The following is a 23,358-nucleotide window of genomic DNA, read 5'->3' as shown; positions in this document are numbered from 1 at the left end:
AGACTTTGCAGTCCTTTGTTACCTTGTACTGGGCAGGAAGTTTGGACAAAAATGAAAGAATTACTTTGCTGGGCAATATGTACTAGTTTGATCCAGATTTATTATTGAAATAAGCTTGAAAGTTTAATTCTATTTTAAAGCAGACCTTTACACTAAAAAATCTAATTCTACCAATGCATCCCTCTATGTATGATGATTATTAAATAGCATAGACATGTCAGGTGTAAAATGCTGTGATTTTGAAATACTTACACTTGCAGGACATTCACTTCCTGCTTTGAAAGTGCAAATTACTTCAGTTTGCCAACGCAATGCACACTGGGATTGCCTTGTTATCAGCAAAGTATTGGTGGGAAATCTCATCTGTAATCTCAGAAGATCCCAGGGCAAGCCATTTTCCTTCACTGAGATGATGTGGATGGTCACATGTCCTAGTCACATGTCTAGTCACAACACCCAGGAAGTAATAGGAGAGCTAGTAATCTGCCCATAGTAAACATGGCCACTGTCAGAAGACTGGAGAAGAAAAGAGAAATAAGGTAGGCAAATAATACAAAGCCTGCAGTTATCTAGAAGTATGTGTTTATAGATTGTCATTATGAAATATAAAGGTGTGTTTGTTGTTATTTTAAAGACATGGCTAAAGGTTCACTTTACGTTTTTAAATAATTGAAGCAGTGTAAACGATGCTAAGAAATGTTCATTGAGGAGCCTTACTCTCTCAAGTATACCCCAGCAAATCAAAAAAGTATTCTCAAAAAGTAAAACTAAACTAAAACTAAAAATGTAAAGCCGGGAACAATTTGTTTAATTTCAGGTCCTTGACAAGGACACGTGGCCAGAATTTAAGGTTGCAGGAAAGGAGGTTGAATCTGAAATTGTCAGAGCAGCAAAAATGTGGAACTCCCTTCCCCAAGTAGTGGTGTCAGCTGGGAGTACTGACAAATTCAAAAAACTTTAAAGTTTTGAACTTTGCTGCACTCTTAAATTTAAATATACATTTTGGAATACTCACTTATGTGACTGTAATAAAGGCATTACTATGAGCTATGGAACTATAAACAAAATAAAAACTAGATGATGCAGTCTGTCACTAACATAAAAGACAGCAGTTTTGTTTTTTTGAATCCCCTGTAACATATTACAGCAGATCCATTATTTTTGTGACAAAACTGCTCATTCTGCAGTGAAATTACACAGCAGTGTTGTAGATGGAGCTGTAATGTTATAGGTACTTTAAGTTAGTAACAAACAAGCGAAATATGTTTTTTGAAGACACACCAAAGTTATATAAATTCTGTCTCTATAAAAAGGTTAGACTAAACTTCTTTAGTCCCCGTTCACGCTGAGTGGTTTATCGAGTGTATTTCCGCTCCAAAATCGCGCATATTTTCGTGCGATATCGCTCTATGTAGTTAGTCCAATGCATTTCAATGGAGCTGTTTACATCTTACAGCTCAATGTCGCCTGAAGCTCATCACTGTAGCTTGTCGCTTGTACAAGACCCTTTTTTGCTCAGATGTCGTGCGATTTTGCTCACGATTGCTTCAGTCCAATACAAAAAGTTGCACGACGTAGAGCGACATGTCGCGCCCAAATTGCGCATATGACAATCCATGTCGCTCAGTGTGAATGGTGGCTAAAGGTCACTATATCTACATCGTTGTTATAGTTTTCAATGTTGGCTTTGTTTTATTGGTTTTTCTTAACCTAACTACACCTGTATTAAACTTTCCCTATTCTATATGGATGCATGCATTTTTATATTCTACAAGGAACATTTATGCTTAGCTGCCTAAATCATTGTAATCCATCTAAATCAACCTTTCCTTTTGTAAATGACTTTGCAGAATAACAATCAGGCTACATTCAGAGACAATTCCTAATCAACATGTTGCACATAGATTTTTATGTTTCAGTGACTTGACAAATGAATACATTATTTGGTATTGATTAATTAGTTAGCCAATCTGGTCATGCTTTGTCATGTTTCTAAATTAGAATCTGAACAAGTAACATGTCTGCCAGTACTAAAATGTTTGATTTATGCATACAAAAAAATACATGTATTTCTTGCATTAATAGGATGATACAGAGTTCTCAACAATATGTTCCTCATTTACTTTTGGACTTGTGTGAAAAAGGTACATATGCACACAAAACAGAAATTTGTGTTTTGAATACAGTGTGTTTTGAATACAGTGCTTAACAAAACAAATGATGCTTACATTAAAGAATATTTTGAGACAAACCTAACAAACTAGTTTGTGTAAATAATAAAGGTTAATGAGAATGGTAAATGAAAAAACAACTGGCCATATTAATATATGACTGAAACATGCCTAGGTCTTAATCATAAACATATTTGAAGGTAAAATTTCATTTTGTTGTCCTTCAGGTTATTAAATTCCTTCCCCCATGCTGCATTGGAAATGTAAAAGGGGCTATTATAAATACAATGCTTGGGGAGTGCTGGGGGGAATATTAGGCAAGGGGATCACATCCCATGATTAGGGAAGGTGTCATCACACAGAACATACATAATACTGTATATTGAAGAAAAAGAATGATGAAACCGTGTATCTCCTAAAAATATACAACGTATATAAATACTTTTTTTTTTAATTCAATACAAAAAGTAGTACAATACATAAAACAGACTTATACATCCATAATTGCATATTAAAAAAAACATATAAAACTAATAATAAATAGGAGAGATATTATACCCAGGGTCCTTTACTATATTCAATCCACTTATCCCACATTTTACCATATTTACGTATAAATACTTGATTGTTTCAAAAAAGTATCAAAAGAATATATGGAAAAAGAATATGGTAAAGAATATTGAGTGACTCATATATTCTTTTGATACTTTAAAAAAAAAAAGTATTTTTATATTTTAAGGGAATGCACGGTTGGTGGTGTATTTTTTGTTTCTTGTTTTGTCAAACAATGGCTTTTTTTCATTCACGTGCCTAGGCATGTTGTGACGTATGGTAAAGGGGTTCAATTAATTGTGACCACTTGATCTTTAGACAATACTGCATAGTGGGTATCACCAAAGTGTGTTGTAGGTTATACCTTTTTTCTTGACATCTGTAAGAAAAAAAGAACTTGTTAAGTGGTTAAACGTTTAAAGCCAAACTCCACAGTGGGTGTGTAAATTATGTTTAGAAAGCTGTGTGTTTTGTGAAGAGGGACTCAGCAAAGTATGAACATCTTACATTGCAGCATGCCTCCTCTTGCAAATAACGCCAGGCATCCAGACCCTTAGCGAAGTGAGGGATGCACCTTTAGCAGTGAAGTGCTCTGGTTACATCACCTCACTACTTGCCCATTCACAAAAAGGCATTCTGTGATTGGAGGAGGAGAGAAGAGGGCATGGATGGAACATCATCTCTCCTCTTCCAATCACAGAATGCCTTGTATTCATTTTGTGAATGGGCAAGTAGTAATGAAGGGTGGGTGGTGTGACTAGAGCATTTTACTGCTCAAGTTGCATCCCTTACTCCCCTAAGTGCCCAGAATTGCAGCATTATGTGCAGGAGATGGCATGCTATAAAGTAATATTTGTATACCCTTAACACACAGCACACAGGCTTTTTAATGAGTATTTGCATACCCAGTGCAGTCTGTTATATTTTTTTCCCCTGGAGTTTAAGAATGTACTAAAAACAGAAACATCAATTATGAGTGGACAAACCCTTCAAAACTGCAACACTATACTTTTTTGTTTGTAGATATTTATATTCCAGAGAACATCATTCCTAAATCTGTTGTACTATCTCTTGATTATACCTAACAATAATTTAATGTCCATTCCCCCTTGTTACTCAATGCAGGAACATAAATTATTTGTGATCAGCAACAGAGTTTCTACTACTACTGGAAATCCAAAAGGATACAATGATAAGTTTTATGATGCACTAAAATCTCTTTACTATTAGAGGCAACACAGCAGAGTAACAGAAGGGAACTTCAACAGATACCTGATGTTTTAAATAAGAATAAATGTGTTTTTCATATCTGAAATACACATTATATGGAGTGTGTAAATGTATTGGGATGTATAATGTGATACAGAGTTCAGTGACTTGTTATATTAATATCTATGTACTGTGTACAATGAATTTAAAGTGTGTATTTTGGGAACAAAACTAGCTTTCTAAATGATTCATATAGCCTTCACTTGTGTGTTAATATTTAATTCCTGCTGTGTGCTTTATAAACATTAAAGCAACATAAAACAGCATAATACATGAGCTGGCCCAGTGTAATTATTGGGGAAATAACCACCAGGCAAGCTCAATTAAATGGAAGATTTCAAAATGCATTTACGATTAAAAATGCAATTGGGATATCATTGTAACAACAAACCAATGGGAATTAATTTCTGTCAAACCCATTTAAATATAATGCAGTAAGCAACTTGGTTGGCACTAAGAATTAATGTGCCATAATTAGGTAAAAAGAGAAAACTTAAGCACACTACTTTTGTCTCTTATTATTATTCTGAACATTGTTGAGCTCAAAGATTTAGAGGGCTATTCACAAAGCTGCCAAAGGCAGCCGAGTGAATAACCGAGCCGAAGTGAACAGAGCCGAACGACGTTCGGCTATTCACTTCAGCTCTGTACGGCTGATTTCAGCCGTACATCGGCTAAAATCAGCCGTTCATCGGCTGCCTTCGGCCAGCCAAAGATGCTCTGCATATTCGGTTGAGCTGAAGTGCAGAAGGAGTTCAACTCAGCCAATCCATCCTATTTAAAAAAACAAACAAAAAATGGATCCACTGACGTAATCCTAAGGTCAATCACTATGTCCAGCATTATCCACGACGATGACGACTCCAACAACAAAAAAAAAAGAAAAAGTAAATAAAAATAATAAAGAAAAAACCTGACGCCCACCGACCCGTCCGCTCGTGATGAACTCCCGCCGCAGAATGGCATTCTGGCAGATGCCGGCAAAATATAAACAATTGGGCGGAGCTAACAGTGACATCATGGCTGGGTCCGCCAAGCTGTTGTCTTTCGCAGGAAAATCGGTTGGCTTTGGCTGACCTTCCTCCCCGCTTCGGGTGTCATTACGGCTCAGCTGAGTCGAAGCATATGCGTTCGGCTCAGCTGCCTTCGGCTGCCTTACGGGCTCAGGCGGCTGAAGCGAGCCGAAGGATCAGCCGCATCTATGGCTGAATCCTTCGGCTCTTTTGTGAATAATCCTTTTAGAGGAGGAGGTTTCTTTAGTTCTATAGTAAAATTTAACCCAACTTTAAGTTTCCAGCTTATTTTATTTCTGAAGCAGATATCAATGTATTTTTCATTTGACATCGATTGGCAGGTTCATTATAGTTTAACAGAAAACTGAACAATTCTGGGTTCACACCAGATGTGTTCAAGTACATTTTTTGAAGCAAATTCTGAACTTATGCACAGTTAAATCAATGCTTTTAAAAAAGTACAGTAGTTTTAGGCAGCCATTTTATATGATCAACAGCAGAGTTTTATCTCAGCAGGGCAGTGCTCCAGAGTGTTAAAAAATCTCAAGGTCAATGGCATAGTTCTCTGCTCCTCAGACTGACACAATGGAAGGATGTGAGGCAGTATAGGAAGGAGGAAAGTGCAGAAAGAATGCAAGGGCGATATATGCATGTAAAATTTTATCTGGCATGACCTCCCTCTTGGATGTACTATATTGTCATAAAACTTTTGTTATCATCGTACTTTTTCATGAATATGGAATATTAAAATTGTCACGTTTTTGGCTCAAGGAAATATGGTCAACCTAACAATAGTCCAAAAGCACTAGGCAACATTTTATGAATCATTTCCTATGCACAATAGATCACTCATCATGCATAATGAACCATGCTGTGGTTTGCTATAGCACTATAGTGATGAAAGGGTTAACAAGATTGCATAAGATATTTTAGCATTTCACAGCTTGTTTAGCTTTGAGATGAAAAAACAGCATCCATTATGCATTAGTTTAATGTTGTCATCAAGGTGTACTAAAATAAACTTGTCTGGATGGGATTGAAGGTGCTCATACAGGGTCCAAAATTGTCCCTTGCTTTCTTTTTGCATCAGGGGTGGATGCACCCAGAAATTATTCCTGCTGGGCACACTGTCTTAGGATTGTGATGGCCAGCACTATGATTATACCTGTTGGAGCACACATTATTAGCACAATGATTTCACACACTAAAAAATGGAGAAGTCCAAGGAAGAAGTGTCCTCAAAAAAGATGTAAGCATCTTTGAAATGAAACATTTTTCATTTCAAAATTTTTTATTTTTTAAAATAAACAATTTTGAAATGAAAGACAAAAATTGCCAAAAAAAGCCAAACACATTACATAGAGGAGACACCTAGGTGCGGCCCACCTACATGAATAAGTAAGGCATAGATCCAGTGTCAATCATGTCCTTCAGTCATGTAATTTGTCCCAATCCTGGAATCCCGACGTCTGCCGACCCATGAAAAAAAACACCTAGCTGGTGATGAAATAAACAAAGCCTGCTATTGGCTATTTCAATTTGAAAAAGACAATAGCAGGCTGGCTATTGCTCCGCCCACTGCCTTTTGTCAATCAGCTGAGGAGCAGGCCTGAGAGGGAACTTTCTTCCTCAGGTCTGCTCCTCTGCAGATTGACAGAAGGCAGTGGGCAGCAGCAATAGCCAGCCTGCTATTGGCTATTTCAAATAGAAATAGCCAATAGCAGGCTGGCTAATGATGAGCCCACTGCCTTATGTCAATTAGCAGGGGAGCTGACCTGAGAGAGAACTTTATCTCTCAGGTGCACTCCTCTGTGGGAGCAATAGCCAATAGCCATCCTTATCCTTAGAACTATGAGGTGAGGGAAAATCACTCAGCCTCATAGTTCTAGCCAACCTGTGACAATGAAACTGTCACAGGTCGGCTCAATAGATCGGGAAGTGAGTGAACACATAGCGTCGCTCGCTCACTTCTTGATCTATCCCTGCAAAGAGCCGTGACTGTCACTCACGGCTCCCTGCAGGGATTCTCCGCTCCCCTGTCCAATCCTCCAGTGCTGACTGGCGGAATGGACGGGGGAGGGGTCGGGCACAGCTGGCTGTGCCTCTAGATAGGCAGAGCCAGTTATCAATCCCGCAGCTGGGTGGATCTCGACAGTAATGTCGGGATCCGTCCCGACTGCGGCGTCTCAGTATACTGCGAGCTGTAGCTCGCGGTATACTGAGCTTAGGGTGATGGGAGGACACTAGTTTGTGTCCTTCCGTTACCCTTAGGAGAACTATGGGGACAAGCCCTGACCCCATTGTTCTCCTTTAATAAGTACTTATTTCCTATGCTTCTTTAGTGCCATCTAGTGGCCACAATGGCATATTGCAATCACAACACGTGTAAAGAATACTATAAAAGAACAATTGTTTGTGCATATATTCGCCCAGAACAAACATTCACAGATAATTGCAGGGCAAAACTTCACTTTGCAAACCATACCCAATAATGGGTAAGAAAAATAAAAAAAGTATTATTGCTTGTACATGATTGGGTAATGGAAGTCAGCAGAGCTTTACTTCATTATGCTTATCAAAGACATAATACAATTTTCATTTTTTCAAAACATTTTCTGCAAAATCTATTTTAATAAGAAACATAGTACAGAAAAAGTTTACAATAAACAACAATAAAGATCCAAGCAAACAATGAGTGTGGTTTCTTATTACCTATACATAGTGATGGGCTGAACATACAGTTCAGGGTGGCTTTGTTACACTTTACCTAAGTTTAGACACCAACTTTAACACCCATTGAAGCCAATGGTAGCCAAATCTTTGATATCAGTAATTGCCATTTTCAAGACTAATAGCCAAGAGTTTGTAAAACAAAGGGCATGGGGAGCTGGGGAGTGCTCTGGGAGGCATGTACAAAAACAAAAACCTTTTTAAAATATGTTTGAGGGCAGCAGTGATTTTAATGCTTAAAGGGCAACATTAAAAATGTTCCATTTTCTTTAAATAACATGTTTCGGGATGCCCCAAACCTGCACATGAAGCAGTGCATTTGTACAATGTATACAGCCTACTACAGCAAAATGCCATCTACAAAGAAAAAACATGCCTTCATATTGCAGACAAATGTCTGCCTCTTTCTGTTTGTAAACAAAATGGCTGGGACGACCCCATAAAAAACATATGGGGGGTTCCCCTAAAAATAAATACATACATTTTCCTTGATGAGGATGTGGTGTAGATGTCAATCTACCTCACACAAAAAAAATGAAAAAAGGCCTGTGGTCCCACCTAAAATGTAATATTAGACCCTTCTGGGCTGGTATAGATTTTAACAGTGACCCCACACAAAAAACAAGAAACAAAGCATGGGTTCCCCCCAAAATCCATACCAGGCCCTTATTTAAGCATGTAGGCTAGAAGATCAGGAAAGGGAAGGAAGTGTGTGCCCCACAAACCATACAAGGCAACATGGGAGCCCTCAGCAAAGCAAATTGCCCCTATGTGCATGTGGACAAGGGCCTTTTCCCCACAACCATGGCTTGGTGGGAATCTGCAGCCAGGTGGCTTATAGGAATCTGGAAGCTCCCAATAAAATTAAGGGCAGCCAGCAAATAAATTTTTCGATTATGCAGCGCCAACACAATGGTAAATTAGTGATTAATTATATAACGTGAACAAACACCATTAATTATATAATGTGAATAAGTGTTATTCAGTGAAACTAAATCAAATACATGTGAAACTGTGTCCACTTTTGAAAAAATGGAAAAAGAAAATAAAATAAATAAATAAATAAAAAATAAAATACAGAGTGAAAGAGTCCAACGAGTGTTGTGTATTTCTTTTTTTCAAACACGTGAATAACAAAAAAGTGTTCCAAGCATGAGCAGGTTGTGAATTCAGGAAACAGTTCCGTGATGTTTGTTTGGGGATGCCGGCAAATGCCGTGTAAATCCCCTCAGGGTATATACTCACCACAATGTAGTGGCTGTGGTAAGCAGCCTGAAGAGCTTTTAGAGAAATGAATTCTCCTGAAGTTGTGGTGTCCCCGCTGCAACTCTCGACGGTCTGTGACCGGTAAATGGTTTATCTTCGGGATCATACAAGAAAAAGACCTCTCATAGTATAGAAGTTTCAAAAGGATTTTATTCGAATCAAATAAGACTAAAACAACGAAATCCACAGGCAAAGACCAAAAAAAAAAAAAAAATCAAAGAAAAATGTTCCCATCGGCAAAACTACAAAATCCTGTATCTGGTGTAGCGTGAGGTTAGGCCCGCCCTGACGCGTTTTGTCTTATCGACGTCCTCAGGGGTTTAGCAGCCAGCAAATACAGCTGCCCCACGTGAATAAGTAAGGGATACATTGTGACCCTACTCATTTACTCATTCATTCACTTAGTAAAAAACAAGACACCACTCACTTTGACAAATTCTTTAATAAAAAAAATAGAAACAAAGGGGTGAGGTATCCTGGATATAGACATGACAAGGGCACAAGCACGGTTATTTTCACCCATAAACCGTCGGGTGTGGATGTGTTGGTGCGGGTTACTTGACCAAGGGACATTTTAAAAGCATTTACCGCTCATCAGTTTAGTGCTAACAGTGATTGATGGCCCTAGAATTATTGCTCTCACTCTGACATTCATGGCAATATTTAACATGCGTAGCGCAATTTTTGTTTTCGCACGTAGGCGCACTGACATGTGTATGCATATGTATGTGCATGCATGTGGGGGCGGGTTCTTTAAAAAAAATTGCATTTAAAAATGTTTTCTTATATTTTACTTACATTTTTTTGATTTTTTAAACACTTTATTTTTTACGCTAACCTTATTGCTGTCACATTGGGGGCTAACAAGCCCCCAATATAATAGCAGATAGGGAGTGAAAGGTCCTCTTTATGAAGACATCAGGGGTCTCTCACACCCCTAATGTCACCTAGGGACCACAAAGAAGCTGAGGAAGCAAACATCTACTTCCCCAGCTTCTTCTCCTGGCTCTAAGAGCCAGAGAATGTAAACAGTGACACCGGAAGTGATGTAATTATATTTCCGGGTCCAGTGATCCGATCGTTGCAGGGAGACCTGACGTGCTGGTCCCAGGTCCTGCATGGGGGACAGCGGAGCCTGGGAAAGACGGTGGCAGCAGAGGGGGTGGGGCAGCACATGCCAGCGATCTGTACAAACAATCCGGCAGCTGTATATGTAAACCAAGAACAGCTGCAACATAGACTTCATAAACTTTACTTATATGATAGGGTTGTTTTAAACACAGAGGGCTCAATTCACTAAGAGGTAAATACCATATGAAGTTTTGAGGTAAAAACTCTTATAGTGAATTTAAACTCCGGAGTTAGAACTTCAAAATGCATTCAAATACCTTAACTATTAGCAAAAATATAGCTTAATTGTGTATCACTCAGCTGTAGATCCTCAGCTCATCTCTGAATTCATGCTGACACTGTCCTTCCTTCTGGAGGGTGGATACTTTTGTTCCCCCGTTGTCCATGTATGTTGTAAATAGCCACCACTCCAAACTCACTCCCATGATAGACTACAACCTCACATTTAGTTTACTAACTTGTAATAAAATTATAGTCCATCACAGGAGCGAGCTTGGAGCAGTGGCCACTTTACAACACACACAGGATCATGAGGAACAAAAGTAACCAACCCTTCAGAAAGAATGATAGTGTCAGCACAAATGCAGGGATGATTTGAGGATCTATAGCTGAGTGATACACAAATAAGGTACATTTGTGTTAACAGTTACGGTACTTAAATGCATTTCTAAGATTTAACTCCTACATTTAGTTGCACTTTAAGCATACAATTTACTTAAATCTATTAGTTACCAAATGAAATGTTGCTTTAAAATATTCACTATTTATATCATCATTTAGGCTTTATTTTTTATTTTTTTTGTCATCTTCAGTGAAAAGGGATACATGGATGCAACTTATATTCCAGCAATGTGTTCTCTAATACTTCCATTGCCTCAAATTGGTGGTTATGAACACTTGCACATGCCACAGGCTGACACGCTGCAAATACCAACTGCCACAGCCCTGCTAATGACCTCTTTATTTGGTAAATTGTCTTTAATGTCTTTTGATTGGCTCACTTCACTTCTGATCGGTCATTCACTCGGCTGCCCTCGGCAGCTTTGTGAATAGACCCCTATGTATCTATTTTTTACAGTTTTTGCATTTATTTCACTTGCGTTAATTTTTTTAAAATGAATTGACCCTTTTCTTATCACATCTGATATTTCACTGAAAAAGGACACATGAACATATTATCTCATGCAATAATGTTTTGATGTATTGATCCATTTCAGGGGTCTGGACAATTTAGAGTGGAAAGATCTGATTACATTAAGCTTCTAGCAACTTCTGACCAGCGAGTACTGGATAATCATTTATTTAAAATGTATCTTCGCAATGTAAAGTTGTTTGCATTGTTGTATTTTTGGCTCTGTTTTAAAGCCACTCATGAGATCATGCATATATAGTTTTAAACTTTAGATCAATGTAAAAAATAACAGTTTACAATATCATTTCAACAGTCTTTCAAGAGTTTTTGTTGTACTGTGCTAGTAAACCTTTGAAACTGCAAAATCAAGCATATTATTAATCAAAAGTGCGTGCAAATTGTAAACAATCTTCTCAACTTTGTAATATGTTGGCATTCATCATTGATAATAACAAGTAATTCTATCCCAATCCAGATTTGCCCAGAGACATATTTTAAACAAAAAAATGCCAATCCCCTCTAGCATATAGTAGAGAACATGCTTAAAGTCTAGTTATAGGAAGAAAAAAGCATACTTTTATTGTGCTGTCAGTGTGAAATATATTGTCAAATTCTATTCTGTAAGTGTCTTATGCTTCATTCATCACAACTTGCATTACAACTTTCATTCCACATTTCCCAAAAGGGTGATATCTAGAGAACTAATATCAGGTAAATTTGCAAAGTTGGCTCATGCTGTCTATAAGGCAAAACATAACAAAACATAAAAAAGGAAAATACAGTGTGATCCCAATCTTTCATAAAAGGCTTTATAATAAGTTTGGTCGCTGTTTTAAGTTCTCTTCTAGACTTTTGAAGTAGCTCATTTCAGTGTTAGCTTCTTAGTAAAAGTTTTAAACAAGTAATACTTGCCCAGAAAATAGATGTGAGTGGGGCACATTGTATACATTGAATAATACAGAAGATAACTATTGAGGGGTACAATGGCTCCTTAACAAGCTCATGTCCATACAGCAAATAATTTGCCCTGTGAAATACATTTCAGTGCTACATTTGGCAGATGCTAGTGGAGCATAACCTTATGGATTTGCCCCTTACTAGTTAATAGAATTTATGAAGTTTTTCCATCCAGTTAAGGCTGCATTGTGATTTATGTTCTGTTAGGTGCTATGTCTAAAATATATTAAGAGATATTTAAAAATGCTTGATTTTGCAATATAGTACATACACATGCTAACACACACACACACAACCTTTTTATTTTAGAAAAGCTTTCATTTTTGTTTGGGGGGCTTTCTATAGTTATTTTCAGGTTTTAGGAAAATGTTTTCTGGCTTAATTGCATTTCTTAATACAGCGGTATACTGTATGTACCTGCAGTTTAGACTATTTTGTTCTGTACATAAGCTTTACATGGGTTAATTAATTAAAGTAATTGAAACATGCATCAATCTTTTGCATACTGTGCATAATTTAACAAATAGAAATGAATGAAAATGGTGCATATTGTAAAACTGAAATATCTTCTTTCAGAAAGTGCTAAAAAGAGCTACATGACAAGTTTTAGCATAAGTACAAGTATGCTATAATTTACAGTTGACAGCACATGACCTTGTAACATATAAAACATGTAGTAATGTGATGGGCATTAATACAATAATTATCCCATCGAACATGAGAGGTCAAAGGAATGTGTTTTGGGAAAATCACTTACCTTCACCTTCATCTTCAATCATGCGCTTATAGGCAAGCAATTGATATGCAAAGATATTAAATATATTGTATTAAATCAACAGACAAAAGTTTGTGAAAAAACTCTATAGAAATAAAATATGTCAAATATAAAAATAATGATTTCCAATGTAGGAAATATCACTTTGCAAAGATAATGAGGAAATTAGAAAATGATGGCCATTCTGTTAACCAGGCCTTCATGTTTTCATTGTGCCTTCATGTATTTATACATTATTGATATTTCTGCCAGTGGTAACGAGCCAAGGTTGCAACCAGGGAAGCCCCAGTAGGTTTGTGGACGGATATGGAATGGTAAGAAATTTGTAAATAAACTATAACAGTCTGGTCTTGACACTGGAATACCCAAGAGCTGTAAGAAATAGGGATGGTCCGCCAGTTCGATTCGAAAACGAGTTTGAATCGAGCATTGGCTGTTCGAGCGCTCGCCGAACTTTATGGGATGTTCGCGGTCAACGTCCCATACTACAAAGAGCCCTCTGAAGATCTAATTGGTTAAAGACTTGCACCTGACCACAGGTCAGGTGCAAGACTTTGCCCAATCAGGGCTCAGTACTCAGTAGCCATTATTGGGCCATTATTGGGTAAAGTCATAATGACTCTGCTCAATCATGTCTCGCCCATCAGATGGCGGCAAACTACACAATTGGGCGGAGCTAGCTGTCACCACTAGCTCCGCCTAATTGTTTGTTTTTTCCGTCTGTCAAAATGTCATTATGCGGCAGAGAGCGGACAGGATGGCGTTTTTTAAATTATTATTTCTATTTATTTATTTTAGTTTTAGTTTTTATTCCGTCGTCATCGTGGACAACGCTGGACGCCGTGATTGACCATGGATTACATCGGTGGATCCATTTTCGGGTTTTTTTAAAATAAAAGACTTGTCAAAAACATGTTTTTTGGGGGGTTTTTTTCAATTAAAGGATTTTATCAAAAGTCTGGACTTTTTACTAACTATTTGATTTACAAGTACCCCTTACTCATTCACAAGGGAGGGGTTAGGCATCTGGTTGCCCCCTTAATTAAAGGGGTACCCAAATGCAAATAAGCCCCCTTGCCCGCAGACACCCACAACCACCGGGTCAGGGTTGTGGGGACGAGGCCCTTGTCTCCATCGGCAGAGCGCATGTGGCCTGGTGTGGGAGGGAGGTGGGGGGCTGATACTTCAGCTAGCTTCGGCTGTCTGAGCCCTTCAGTTCAGTAGAACCGAAGGGCTGCTGTACGGGCTATTCACTATAGCTTCAGTAGCTTCAGTAGCTCCGGCTGATCCTTCAGCTAGCTTCACTGTCTGAGCCCTTTGGTTCAGTAGAACCGAAGGGCTGCTGTACGGGCTATTCACTATGTAATCCCGAAGTTTGCCGAGCGGCTTGGTCGAGCCTAAGGCATATTTTTCGGCTCAACTGAGCCGAGGTGAAAGCCGAAGCGTGCCGTCATCTCACAGCTGGCTCCGGCCACTTGCAATGACAGATCAGCGTCCCCTGGTTACCTGCTAACCAGGGGACGCTGATCTGTCATTACAATGAGAACTCTGTGGAGCCGGCTCTTTCGCTCCCTCAGGGAATAGTTGTCGGCTCCATCTTGACAGCAGCAACGACTCCTCTCCACTTCCTCTAGCTACTCAGGTCTGCTGTGCAGCTGCTTATGAGTGTGGTCTCCTGACGATGAGAGCTCAGCAGAGCCGGCTTTGATATCACGGCCGGCTCCGCTAAGCTCTCATGACAGTTCAGCGTCCCCTGGTTACAAGGTATTCAGGGGACGCTGATCTGTCATTGCAAGTGGCCGGAGCCAGCTGTGAGATGACGTCTGGCTCCGCCCAGCTGTCAGTAGCAGTCTTTCGGCTGGCCAATGACCGACTGTTCGGCCCGTTTCGGCTTTCACCTTCGGCAGCTTTGTGAATAACCCTCTATATGTTTACAGAAGAATGTAAAGAGCAATGTAATTATTATATTTTCATGTGCTATGGAAGAGTTTTTTATGTCGGTTTTCTAAACTGTATAAAGATTTTATTTACCTCTGTTCCTTATTTTTCCTAGCAATAATTTTCTCATCTAAATGCTCACTTTATTTAAATATTGCAAAGGTATAATTTTGCACACCTTTATTAAATATAAAATATCTAAATTTCTCTACTTGAAATAGTTACAATGTCCTCACTAATAATAGACACCTCATAAAAAGTTCAGCACCACATTGCAGACTGGTCAAAGAACCATGCAATGTTCCCTGTAAACTGACTTTTTCCCCAAAAAAATACTTCAGAAATTGATAAAATAATGTGTATTCAATAAACTCCACTGGTCCATGTGAGCCTTTAGTAAATTTAACACTAAGGGGTGTATTTATAAACAATTCACAGAGTCACAGAGTAAAATTGCATTACTGTACACTAATTCTATGTGAATGTAGGCAGAAAAAGATTGTTATTAGCATATTGTATTTTCTTTCCAGATCAAATGTAATATAATGAAAATGCTGCATTATGGCCACTAGATTGAGTACCTAAAACTGTCTTGATATTCGCCCTCTGTCAGCCCTTGCAGGGAAGCACCCAGACTAAGAGATATCCTAACAGAGAACATTAGGATTGAAGAAGCATGCAAAGTTGATGACTTATCAGTGTGTTGCTGCTTTTTTATTGTCCAGTGAGGATGCGGGGAAGGGGTGGTCAGAAGTTAACAACAACGAAAGCAAAACTATCTAAAAAGGAGTTAATTCTACTATGCTGTATTTTTAGCTATCCTATAGCGCTCTGGGAATTATTTGTCATGCATGAATTGTATATTTGTATAACAAACCCCAAGAAATCACCACCAGTAAAAATGAACTGAAGCTCAACAATTAGTTAGCAAGTGAAATGGTATGGTTCACTTTAATGTCCTGAACTATGTTCAGTGTTACAGAGAAAGCGGCATTTTTATGAACACATTAGTGCCAACAATAAACTAATTGATATAAAACCATTTTGAGCAATATTCACTTTGCCCTATATTTAAATCACACAGTTTAGTCTCACTTTCACCTAACGCAATGACAATGATAATGCTAATGTTTTCTGGAAGGAATACTGAAAACATTTTGCATCTGGACAGACATTAAATGGTTTGGAAAATATTTCTTGAGAGATACAATACAAGAATTCATGTGGCATGAATCATGCATTACCAGTATACTGAGGGCCTTAACACAATTACAGAATAAGTTTCCAAAGAAAGACAGATCGCTATAGTTTTCCTTTCTTGTTCGTATATAGCAGTTTGCTATTATTTAGATGTTTTTTTATAGATATGTATTTAAGCATTAGGTGGACATATTTGTTTTCTGCATATTCTTGTAGTGCTCTTCTCAAACCATGAAATTAGAAAGGGTTGGTACTGATGAATTCCAAACAGATTAGGGTAAATGCAAAACATGAAGGGCAGATCAGCTGTGCATACCCTTTTCTGTTACTGCTGCAAGGAAATGTTCCCTTGCATTGCTTAGGGCAACAACCCGTGCAACCCGTCCATGCTATACAGGTGGGTAATTGCTACCAGGCTGCCACCTAAAGTGAAATTACAATCCTCTTTACATACCTCCTCTCCAGTGATGCAACATCTGTATACCCCCTCACAAATGCCAACATTTTCCCCTTGTCTTCTACAAGGTTCTACATCCTTGACCATCCCAGGGTCATGTAATCCCCACACATATTCTCAGGATTTAATTCATCCTGGCCCCAGGGCATGCTGAGAATGTATGCTGAGATGCTCATGCACAGCTCAGTGTACATTCTAGAGAAGTTTGAAAGCAGGTAGGTATGAAAATCTTATTGTGAAAGAAACATAGAGGGTCATTTATCAACTGTTTACGTAGCAAGCAACTATGCAAAAGTGATTAACAGTGTCTTATGGCTATTAGCAGGAGCCAAGGAGAACAGAAATTTCTTATGCTCCTCGGCTCCATCTATTTGCCATAATGCACTGCAAATATAATTCATATACACTGCTGCTATACAAAGCGGTTGGCTATGTGAACAGTTTCTAAATAACCCCTGTAGTGTTTCTTCTGAAATACAATGTCTGCCTGCTAGCAATTTGATCTTCACAATGATCTTCCTGGCTGTACAGTGTGGCAGATATCTGTAAATTTTGAGAGTTGCTCTACAGAATAACAACTTTTTGGCAGGTAAACTAATAAACTTGCCTGTGTTTTAACTGTGCATTTAGCTGTTTACCTGAAGTACCATTTAACAGCTCAAGAAGCCTCTCTCCCTTTTAAAATGCAGGGTGATAATACTGATTACTCCACACCTGGCTTGGTTGGGTTGCACAGAGTTTTATGCCCCATTTTATTGTGCTGCCAACTATTCTCCTAGATCTACTCTGCTACCTTTAATTTCAACTTCTTATCCACTTATGTTCCAGAGCCTTCGTGCGCTAAAACTTTTTTTGTATAAAATTAGACATCTATTAGTGTCAAGTCAAATAATGCTTTGCCTATGCAAATTACAAAACAATTCACCTTTTTTGGATAGTCATGAATTTAATTTGGTAGTGGATCTTAATATGTTTTTAGTAATATACTGTATATGTATAGTGTTTTAAACATTTAGAGGGGAATTAATCAAAACTGGAGCAGACAAAATATGGAGCAGTTGCCCATGGAAACCAATCAGCTTCTCTCTTCAGTATGTTCAGTTAGGATTTGATAATGAAAGAGAAGCTGATTGGTTGCCATGCACATCTGCTCCAGATTTTGTCTGCTCCAGTTTTGATAAATCCCCCTCTTAATGTTTATAGTTTTAAAGTAAATAACCGACCTGAAGTGAAGTGAGCCGAAGCTGACCCGAAGTGAAGTGAGCCGAGCGGTTTGGCTATTCACTTCAGGCTTGTACAGCTGATTTAAGCCGTATATCGGCTGAAATCAGCCATACATCGGCTCAGCATGTTCAGCCGACACGAAGTGCAGATCGGCTGAGTCGAACTCCTCCTGCACTTCGTGTCGGCTGAACATGCTGAGCCGAACCTCCGGCAGGCTACTCGCTGCTGTTCGGCCTATTCTCATAGATGCCGAACAGTAGTGAGTGAATAGCCGAATGCCGCTGAGCGGCATTCAGCTTGGCTATTCTGCTCGGTGCCTCTGGTGGTACCGAGCAGAATAGAAAAACAGTTTAAAAAAAATAGAGAACGATTGGGCGGAGCTAGCAGTGACAGCTAGCTCAGTGCAAATGTTTTCTATTGACCGGGACCAGCTGTCATTACAATGAGTGCTTGTTGGAGCAGGTAGTGATATGAAAGCCGACTCTGCTAAGCTCTCAGCGGACGCTGTTCTGTCATTAAGATGAGAGCTTAGCAGAGTCGGCTTTCATATCACTGCCGGCTCTCCTAAGCTCTCGTTGTAATGACAGATGGGCGTCCCTGGTTACCTGGTAACCAGGGACACCCATCTGTCATTACACACTGAGAACCCGGCAGGGCCGCTGTGATATCAAGTAACCAGGGTTCTCAGGTAACCAGTGGCGCTGATCTGAATCTGCAAGTGGCCAGAGCCAGCCGTGAGATGGCGGCTGGCTCCGCCCAGCTGTTAGTAGCAGGCTGTCGGCCGGCCAATGTCCGGCCGTTCGGCCAGCTTCGGATTTCCCCTGCGCTCAGTTGAGCCGAAGCATATGCCTTCGGCTCGACTAAGCCCCTCAGCCAACTTCGGGAGCTGTATGGGCTATAGTGAATAGCCCGTACAGCAGCCCTTCGGTTCTACTGAATCAAAGGGGTCCTGGGGCCGAAGCGAGCCGAAGGATCAGCCGAAGCTACGGCTAGATCCTTAGGCAGCTTTGTGAATAACCCCCTTAATATTTGTTGTTTGTTCTACGGTGACTGACAGATATTTACATCTATATTTAAATTTAGTTATCTCACAAAGTGGTCAGTCCTAATGGGCCTTATCTTCTCTTTTTTTCAATGATATTACTGATTGCGCTCATTTCCAGTTCACGCAAGGTCAATATGTACCTTTATTAATCCAAAGTAAAAAAATAAATAATAGTAAACCTTATGGGTTGCTAGACAGATGACTTCCCCTTTGTCCCATTGTTACAATTCGACTTTTTACAATTCCCGCTAAAAGGGTGTCAGCAGTATAGAGCAACTCAGGCTTTTTGCATACAGAAGCTGAAATACCACCAACAATATGTTATTAAGGGTGTTTTTATTCCAGAAGAACCATAACAAAAAGGATTTCCTGAAATGTTTTCTTTACTCAGGACAAAAAAAATCAGCTTCCCTAATGGTCATGCTAATCATTTGCTGTTGGAACAGGCCACAGAGACTTTCTGCATCTTACCAAGGTTTAGAAACATTCAAAACCAAGTAAAAAGGCTGGATCAGGTGGCTGATAGACTAAAAGGACATTCAGCTGAGGTCAAACCATAACAGTATCCAAGCAGAATGCCAAAGCCCTAGTGAACTGGTCAAAACTCGCAGGAACCTTTTTGCTCAGATGCTAGTACAGTGAACTGAACTGCTTTTACACCTTGCACCCAGTGATTTCACAGACACATAGCTAATAGTCTCCTAATTTTAAAGGAACATTTTGAATAAAATGTTTTTTTATTGAAGTTTTTTCCTATTTTATTTTGCTGGAGTTCATCAAACATCAAAGGGATTGCTGTATTACACAGCCAACATAGGAGGAAAAAATAGGGGTGATGACATTCCATTAAGGTAACTGCTCAATGGCCTTCATGGTAATCTTAGAGTTAATTCTATAATACCAGTTTGGCATTATACTAATGTTGGCTGGTAAGAGGTAGTCGCAGCACATAAGTAATTTAATTCAGTATTTTTACTGTCCAGAGTTTATTTGTATATGTCGTCTTTATTATTGTCAAAATTGTAACCCCTTAAGTGTGGCTGTATGCATATATGTGCCAGTACGGACTTAGCCTTAAGCATATATGCATAACTGTGTGCTGGGAGCGCACATTATCATGCACCCTCAGCATGGAGACCAAGCTGCCACTGACAGCTCCTGATCTCAAAGTAATGATTGGGAGCTTATGTAGGAAGGGCTCCTGATCACCTGATCACTGTGAGAGCCAATCACAGTGATCACAGGTTTCAGATGCCTCCTGTATGTCTTTCTCCTCTGTGAGGAGATAGGAAAACAAGATACCTCTTTGTGGAGGCTCTCTAGAACAGAAGACTGTTAAAGAAAATATGTTAAAAAATAAAGGTAAAATAGATTAGGGCTTGATCTAGGTAGGTGTTGTCAGTGTAATCTTCTGGGTAAGTTCCAGTATTAATATCAATGATAAAATACAGTGTATTGTAGGTAGGATAAAAAAGGTTTTATATTCAGTGTAGATTATAAAAGGTTTTATATTTATTGCCAGCATCAGTGTTAGTATGAGTGTCTGTGTGGTTTAGGGTGTTTAAAAAAGCAAAATGTGCACTCTTATTTCTGGGCCCTACTATGGGTGCAAACAACAAATGATGTATGCAAATATGCAGTACCCCTACATGTCAGGAGTAAGAAAATGTATCTGGGGTTGTTTTTTGGTGGTGGGCCATGTTGATGGCAAGAAATTAACAGTTACATTTTAAAAAACTTTCTAATGTGTGCCATTCTTTTTGATAATAGAAAAAAATAAGAGATATGGAATAATATTTCCAACAAAGGAAGGCCCTATTTGTTCTAAAACAAACAAGGTATATTTCACTTGGATATATTAAGTAGTTTCAAAGATATGCACAGTTTTACTAACACATACCAAAGGTGCAAAACTAGGTTTAGGATTTAAGTTTTTTTTTAGCTTTGTCATTAAGGAGATAAAAAAATTTTTTTAATGTTCTTGGTTGGGTAAATATAAAATTTTGCTTATGATATTCATGTTTATAAAAAAAGTTACCCTTGTTCTCCCTCACTCTCTACTCTGTTTAAAGATTGCTATAGGAAGTTTCAGTTTGAAAGAAATAAAATCTGAAATCAAATGGCTTTTGTAGTGCTCTCTAGAAAAACCTGAATATTTTCTAAAACCAATTACAAGGGTGCACCAAATATTATTTGTAAATAACATTTTAAAATAATATTAGCTGAATAATATTAAAACTAAGAGATCTGAAATGCAAGTTTAAAAACTTAAGAACATAAAATAAATAGCCCAAAACAATTATGGTTTAATTTTGTTAATAGTTCCATTATAACATATTAATCTTTTCGAAACAATAGAGATAACAATAGTGTATTAATAAATGCACTTCATGTCTTGGAATTTTGATGACATTCTATACAGGCGTTTGACATTCCTTCATTTTATTGTTAAGTCCCCATTCGAAGTTTCAAGTCAGTTTTAATTTTTCTATACAATTTCTTCTAGTTCATTAAACATGCCTTATCACATGTACGGGGCAATGTTTGTATAGTGACATTTTCTTCTTAAATTCACTGTTCATTGCTAATTATGGTGCCAGAAATCATTCAGCTCTATAAAAGTACCTCTCTGTGAGAACTGTTTTGCTTCAGAATAAAAGCAAACTTGTCTCACAATAAAGTATTACTTAGGTTGTATTAAAGACATATAGCATATGTACTATCCTTTCCCTTATACAGTGGTAAGAGAGAAGTAAAGACAAACCTTATTTTTGGCTTTACTTCTCTTTTGGAACATAGGCGTACATTTACTAATGTACACCTGTGATCCAAAGTGAGCAGATATCGGGCTTATACCCGCACAGAGCTGCACCACAGTCAGGAAGATCACGACAATATTGTCAGAAGCCAGTAAGTATTGGAGGGACATAGAAGAAAGAGGGGAATCCCTGCATGGGGCAGTGACTGATAGTCACAGCTCTCCACAGGGAAAAGAGACCATATGCTGAATCAGTGGGTACATGATCACTAAGCTCTCTGTATAGAACTGCCGTGTGACAGCTACAACATCCCACAAGGCTTTAGGTAGTGGGAAACGCATGTTTTACTCACCCCCCCCCCTCCCAGTCTCATTTTAAATGCTACCATAAATCATTTAGATTTGTGTGCTCTACCTGTATTTTGGTGTGTTTGCACTGGATGCTATCTTTTTGAAGATAGAGATATCCTAGACCAGTGTATCACTAAAGATAGAAAGGCAAACTGCAGAAATCTTAACATGTGTGCTAGAAATGCCTAATATTTTTCCACAAAGTGTGCCTTTTTCCAGATTATGGACATTAAAGTATTTTCCTACTTTTAACAAGCAGTAACAGAGCTTTAAAACAAATCACCCCTGACCTCTCTAGCTGCATGTAGCGTGAAGTAATTTACTCTCAACTTCACAACAATGACTCTAAAGTTTCAGTTTGTTTCTAACAGCTAAGAAACACCGTCTGCCAACTGGTGTGCTGCCAAGCTAATCTTCATTGTCCTCCCCTTGTTTACAAACTTGAGCAACCTTCACTGTTTCTCAATCTCTGTTGCTATATTGCAATGAGTCATCCTCCTGGATTGAAAATCACCCCCTACTTGTTTGGAATCCCCGTGCCTGTGAATATTGCTGGAAGATTGGATTCCTTGTGTGCATAGGTTGCTGGTGGAGTAGCTGCTTACATTATCTTGCCATTAAGGAAACCCTTGATTCCATATTGCTGATGCCAAGAATGAGGACATCAGGGTGCATGCACAGTACAAAGGCTGGACTGTTTGTTGCTTTCTGAGGTAACTAAAAACTACATGGTAAAATATGACTTTAACATTTGGACTACAGTTCTGCTTTAACTTATACTGTATTCTTGAATGTACTATTCCCTAAAAGGCAGATATAGAAGAAAGCAAAGTATAGTGTTACCAAATTTTACCCTTTGCCTAATTCTAAAAAAAAATCTGAAAGCTGACATTTTTACGTTTTTGTTTATAAAAAAATTGCTGTACTGCACACCATGATTTTTACAAGATCTGTTGGCTTAACCCTTTCGCTGCCAAGCCCTCCGGAACATTTTTCAAATCAGCTGGCCAAGCCATTTTTGAATTTTCTGCAATATTTTCCTATTGATTTGATTTTCAACTGCTGCGTTGCTAGCGTTTGTAAAAGACCCCCCAAACCATATATTTTCTGAAAGCGCAGGCCCGGTAGAATAAAAAGATGGTGATACTAAATTTGTAGGCCCTGCGATAATTGCGCAAATGTTTCTCAAATTAATATTAAACCGATAAAAATACACAATTCAATTGTTAAAACACACCAAAATCAGTATCCGTGCACAAAAAAAAATATTTTTTGACTAAATCTAAAAGATAAAACTGTATTGAGTTAATAAATAACAAATATTAGCAAATTTGTAATTGCGCCTTTTTGCGAAAAGGTAAAAAAATGAAGGTATGCAAAACTGTAAAT

The sequence above is a fragment of the Nanorana parkeri genome, unplaced genomic scaffold, assembly GCF_000935625.1.
Source record: "Nanorana parkeri isolate BGI_ZX_2015 unplaced genomic scaffold, ASM93562v1 scaffold45, whole genome shotgun sequence".
NCBI lineage: Eukaryota > Metazoa > Chordata > Amphibia > Anura > Dicroglossidae > Nanorana > Nanorana parkeri.
This window is presented reverse-complemented; position numbering follows the sequence as displayed.